Here is a 6,000-nt window from a genome sequence, read left to right as displayed (position 1 = left end):
GGGAGGAGTGGGAGGCTGGGAGGAGGCGGAAATCTTTTTTTTTTCTCAATAAAAAATAAATAAATAAATAAGGCACAGCTTCTTTGTTCTAATCCATCACTGTCTCTGAATTTCTACATTCTGCATGTGGCAAATTATATGCTTGTGGCACACCGTCTCTGATCTGGGATGGTGATGTATACCAGTTGTTTTTGTCCATTGTGTTCCCAGAGTGTATGTGGTTCTAGGGTAGGACTCCTGTGACATATACTAGACTCCACACACTCAGATTTCTGACAGTGCTTATGAACTAAATGGTAGAGTCAGGTTGCTAAGCTTGCATTTAGCAAGCTTTCAAAAAAAATAAATAAACAGGATTTTTATCTAGAATCCAGAGAAGAAAAAAAACTGTTCTCTCTCTTCGGACAATGAGGTATATCTGAAAAGGATAGATGCTTCACTACATGCTTTAGGTTATGAAGCAATGTGAAAACAGAACTTGAAAAATGAATAGAGAAAATAATAATGCATAAGAGATAAGAATAAAGATGAAAGGAACAAATATGAAGTTCAAATAAAATCAGTAATGATGTGCTTCAAACTTCTGTCCCTCCTCTCAACAGGTAATGAAGTGCATTGTCTTTTGATGCACAGCTTAGATCCTCTTTTTTTTCCAACTTTTCTCTGGAATGGGTCAGTATAAATAGGATAGTAGATTTACTAGATAGTCATGATTTGGGCTTGACTTCCAGGTTTGGTGTGAAGACAAGAAATGCTGGTAACATCTGATGCCTCAGTGGTTATGCATGGCAAAGCTTCATTGTAAAATGAAGAAATTTAAATTCTGTTCTTTGCTGGGTTCTCAGCTATAATATGTTTTTGGATACTTTACTATACCTCTGCTTTTATATACAAATCTATAAAATGGAAATGGTTATATTAGCTTCCTGTGAATCCACAAGGATTTTTGGAAGATTGCAGCTCTCATGTGCCCAAGAGAATAATCTCACTCCAAAGTATATAGATAGACACTTAATAGACAAGACCATGACATCTTTTATTATATAAGAAAGTACTTTGAGAAGATACTGAACTTTTGTGGATTTAGACTGGTAAAAGCCAGTGTTGCCATCCTCAGCTGTGCAGTGGAATAGCTTTGAAGTCATATACAACTAATTATCCATGATGTCATACAAATCACATCATCTGCTGGAACCGCAGTTTTTCTATCTGTGGAATAAAAGGTTCTTATGGTCTAGGCTCATTGTCAGAATTGGCCTAAAGAATCTATGGACTAATAGGACAATTCATAAAGCATACAGTCTATTCAATACATTATTCTCTGATTTCCTAATTATTCTTTGATTTCCTTTTTTTATCGAAAAAATTTCTACCTCCTCCCAGCCTCCCATTTCCCTCCCCTCCCTCCACTCTTCTCCTCCTCCTTCTCCAGTCCAAAGATCAGTCAGGGTTCCCTGCCCTGTCGCAAGTCCAAGGTTCTCCCCACTCCGTCCAGGTCTAGGAAGGTGAGCATCCAAACTGGCTAGGCTCCCACAAAGCCCGTACATGCAACAGGATCAAAACCCAGGGCCATTGTCCTTGGCTTCTCATCAGGCCTCATTGTCCGCCATGTTCAGAGATTCCTGTTTTATCCCATGCTTTTTCAGTCCCAGATAATGGATAAAACATAAACTACTTTATTTTTAGAGTTTTACTTGCCCATTCTTACTACAATGGCATTTAAATAAGAGCAGACAGCTAAGTCCTAGTACATGTATAGAAATAGTTATCATTAACATCTGCTTTATGAGTCATGTGTGACTTTGTGAGTATGTGTGTGCGTGTGTGTGTGTGTTTGATAGAACATAGGACTTGCACATGCTGATAAGCACCAACTCTGTGATTCTTGAACAGCAAATACCATTGCGTTAACATACAATACATACTTGGAGTGGATTTAGAATAAACCTAGGAATTTCTTACCAATCACAATCTGACCAGCACTGTGTTAAGAATAAAACATGTAGACAACATAAACATGGCCCTTGTCCCAAGGACCCTACAAAGTACAGAACCCGTTGCAGGAATTTATTCATTATGTTTCCAGATATTTCTATAAAATGCTACAAGACTGCATATTAGATTTACAGTGATTTGGTAAAGGGATGTGTAGCACAGGAAATGCTTCCCTGAGATACGTAAGCTAACCTTTAAAGAAGAAATAAATTTGCCAGACGTGTGTGTGTGTGTGTGTGTGTGTGTTCAGAACAGACTGGCTCTCAGGTAACAGAATTGGAAAAGGAACCAAATGTCTAGAGGTTAAAAATTAAGCAGCTAGTGGACATTACATAAGTAGGTAAGAAGTCAATTGATATGTGTATTTGATACATAACACATTTTCAAAGATGTAAGAAATAAAGTGAAGTATATGGCAATATTTTCACTATAATAGCTACTTTTTCTCGTTTTTGTTCCTTCATTGATGTCATTGATGTTCACAATCCCTTTATTAGGAATAGTACCAGTGAAATTATGTATTGCTTTATCACATAACAACACATGTAGCATTTAGTGAAAATTATGCAACAATGTTGCTTTTAAACTTAAAGCAATTTGGAAACTATGTTAAAGTTTGAATTTCCTTCTGGACCCAGGCATAGCCAAGTGTTGCATTCTCCCTTAAAATCAAAAGAAGTAAGTCATCTCCCAGATGGCTTTTTAAGTATATATAGTTTTCAGAACTCTTTAGGTTTCCCTGCACAATGTTAAAAACTCATGAAGTAAGCTTACAATATAAACAAAAGTATTTTTTGTCTCCTTTTCTCTATTATATTTTTCGTTGACATTGTTTTCTTTGCAGTATTGCTTTTCTCTGTTTTTTTTCGACAGTAATACAAATTATGTGATACAAGTTACATAGTATCTAAGTCAATCTGAGCTCCTGTGACAACATCCACAAGTAAATTGTCTTGTACACAGCAAGAAGGGTCTTTTTACAGTTGAGGAGGCTCAGCAATTCAAGATCAGCACTGGAAGATTTAGTATCTGGTAGAGTGTACGTTTGGGGTCACAATGACCATCATATTACTGGGTCTTAGCACAGGAAAAGGGTATACAGTTTAGGTGTTGAAGGGCAGTAATCTGACTCACTCATCTCCAAACACTAACACATTGAGAAATAAAGCTTCTTGATGAATAATTAAAAGATGAGAGCATGGCTGCCCATAGTAATGCACTCAGGTAAACCTAGAATGTGGATGGATGAGGAAGATGGATTGTGGATTTGGAGCCACTAGATTGCAACACATACATTTTAGAGGGGATATAAGTGATCAGTCTATCTATTCATGTGAAAATGCTAGTGTACAGTCAAAACAGGAGTTCCATTCTTTTTTTCAGTGAAAAGATGTTTCTGTTCATCATTTGCTCCTGGATCCAGATCACAATGGCTTGTCAGTGAAGGAGACAGAGGCAAACTATTGATCTCTGTTTGATCCATCATCGCAGATGGAGGGTACTAATGCTAACAAGTGCACTCCGACCTCCACACGTGTTCTCAGTGATGTTAACAGAAATAGATGGTGGAGATACTTTCTTCTTGTCAAAAATACTAGACACATAGCTAATTCTGAAAAACAAAACAAACAGAATAAAAGAACTCCAAACTTTTATAATACCGCTTCTTTGCTTGAAAACCACTGCAACAGGAAGTATATGTGGGATGGAAGTTTGTGTGATAGGTATTGCGAAAACATTGGCATCTCAATAAACACTACATAAAGTCTTCGACTTCATGCTGCTTCAGAGTTATAAGGAAAACTATTAATTGATTAAGTAACTTTTAATGTTAATGCCTGTTCCTAAGGCATGTATTTCAGAAGCTGTGAAGAATGTAGACATATATTTTGGCTTGAACATATGATGGAATGCCTTCTGAACAAGCAACGTTTTTGCCAAGAAACTTCCATTAATGAGTGATGTTTGACTAAAAAAGATGTGGATGAGATAGAAAGGAAGAGTATCTCAAATGAAGAAGCTACAGGTGAAAAAGTCCAGAGGGAAGAAGGGATAGCTTTAGGAGAATTGAGGGCCTCATAGAACTCTAACGAGTGGAGCTAGAGAGTAAGGACCTTGAGATGGAGCGTGAATGAAGCAGTGGAAGGGGTGTAGTCCTGAGAGTGTACAGATAAAGTCACTAAAGGGGGAAGATCGTGTCCTACAGGCAATAATAAAGGTTTTGTGGTATGTTTGCATTAGCTGGTGTGTGGGGAATCAGTTAGATTTATTGCAGAGAGATGCAGAGAGATGTTAAAGACAGTCAAGGTAGGAGGGATGTACAGAACTAATTTTCGATGATGTCTGAGGAGATATGGGTCAACACAGACAATGGGAAAGCTCTAGCATGAAAATCAACTTAAGGAACTGTGGAAATCAGAGAGCTGTGAGGAAAAGTTATGCCACTAAAAACTGCTGTGAGTATATAAGCTAATAAGGAAGTCCACAGAGAAAAGGATATATGTTTTTGAAAAATATTTTGTAGTTACCTTTCAATTTAGGCATATAAAAACATAATCATTATAGAAAATCACATAGTTCCCCAATAGTCACATTGACAGGAATTGCTCTAGGATAGGAAACAGCAGACTTTTGCATATTTCTAAAGTATACTTATATACACACACAAGCTGTGAATACATTTCTTAAGTAGAGAGTTGGAATTTATGCTATTTATATCACTTTTAAAAATTATCAGTTTTCCAAAAATTCATTTCTATACCATGAAATACAACTTTACATTATTTAAATTGTTATGTAGTCTAGAGAAACACAGCTCAAAGTTTTTATCAAATATATATTTGTCTCAACCTTGATTGCATTTTAAATTGAACATTGATGTGTGAAATATTTTCAGTCACACTGACATTTGAGTAATGGGTTCATTGAGATGGTCTATATGACAGGTGTTTCCTCTTTCTCCAAAGAATAAACCTAGCACTACGATAGGCTAGGTTTATTATGGTAAGTATAATACATTACAACATTAGCATAGAAAGTGAAAGTCCCTTATAAATAATTATATATCTGAGGGAAGGGTGTATTTGTTTTCTTCTTTTGCAAAACACTTCAGGTTTTTTATCCCACATAGGTAACACTATAATTTAAGGTTTCTTTCAACTCTTAATCCTTACTCAAACTAGTGCCAAAATGTCTTGCCTCCAACTTCTATTCTACCTAATTTTCATGAAGTAGAAAAGCTCTTCTTTCAAAGTACACTATTGAGCACTGACAACAGCACAGACTCTTTTTAAGTGCTTTATAGATCAAGAAAACACTGTCCATTTGCAAGCTTGATTCAAGGTCAATGTGAACAGGGTTCCTAGCAGACAGTGTTTTCTAGTCAGTGAAACAAGACTCTCATTTAGTTCTGATCTGTAGCCAAGAGCCACTGTTTACAGCTTCATCTGAACCTTAAGTTCTTACACCTTTCTTTAAAAAGTATATTTTAAATACTTTTAATAAGTAAGCAGGTATTTAAGCATACAAGGATTTAAACATTACTTTCTTCAAATGCTATATGCTTCAGCATGGTAAACTTTAGTGAAACTGAAGGACACTCAAATAAATGTCACTTTTGTCAAAGCCTTTCCTAACTCATGTTTGATGATATGAGATGTAATCTCTTATGATACACAAGTGATTGGTAAATCAATTTTGGTAGAATACACAAGAACCGTTTGGACTTTGTGGTTTTCTTAAATGAAATGATAAGGGAATATGTGGTCTTAATAGGAAATAAAGTCTGCTAGGCCTATTTGAAATGCTTCAGTGTGATAAAGACGGTGTTAAGTTTGGTGTTCATAAATTTCCAATCTGGAATAAGAGCTTGAATGTATTTTGCAAACTTAAACCTGTTGTAGCTGAACATGTTTAACTAGTTAATAAGAAACATCAAAAAGACAAAACCCTGAGGCCAAGGGTCATTTTTTTGTAAAGCGATTATATGCTGTTTAAATTGGTTGT

General features: G+C 36.0%; 1 protein-coding gene across 1 annotated transcript in view; it reads left to right on the top strand.

Annotated features, from left to right (window-relative positions):
* Nrxn1 (neurexin 1) overlaps positions 1-6,000 on the top strand; it is a 172,704-nt gene that overhangs the window by 34,376 nt on the left and 132,328 nt on the right. The window lies entirely within an intron of this gene.

The sequence above is a fragment of the Microtus ochrogaster genome, chromosome 16 (assembly GCF_000317375.1).
Source record: "Microtus ochrogaster isolate Prairie Vole_2 chromosome 16, MicOch1.0, whole genome shotgun sequence".
NCBI classification, from domain to species: Eukaryota; Metazoa; Chordata; class Mammalia; order Rodentia; family Cricetidae; genus Microtus; species Microtus ochrogaster.
Note: the sequence above shows the minus strand (reverse complement) of the source record. Positions and strands in the feature narration are given on the sequence as shown.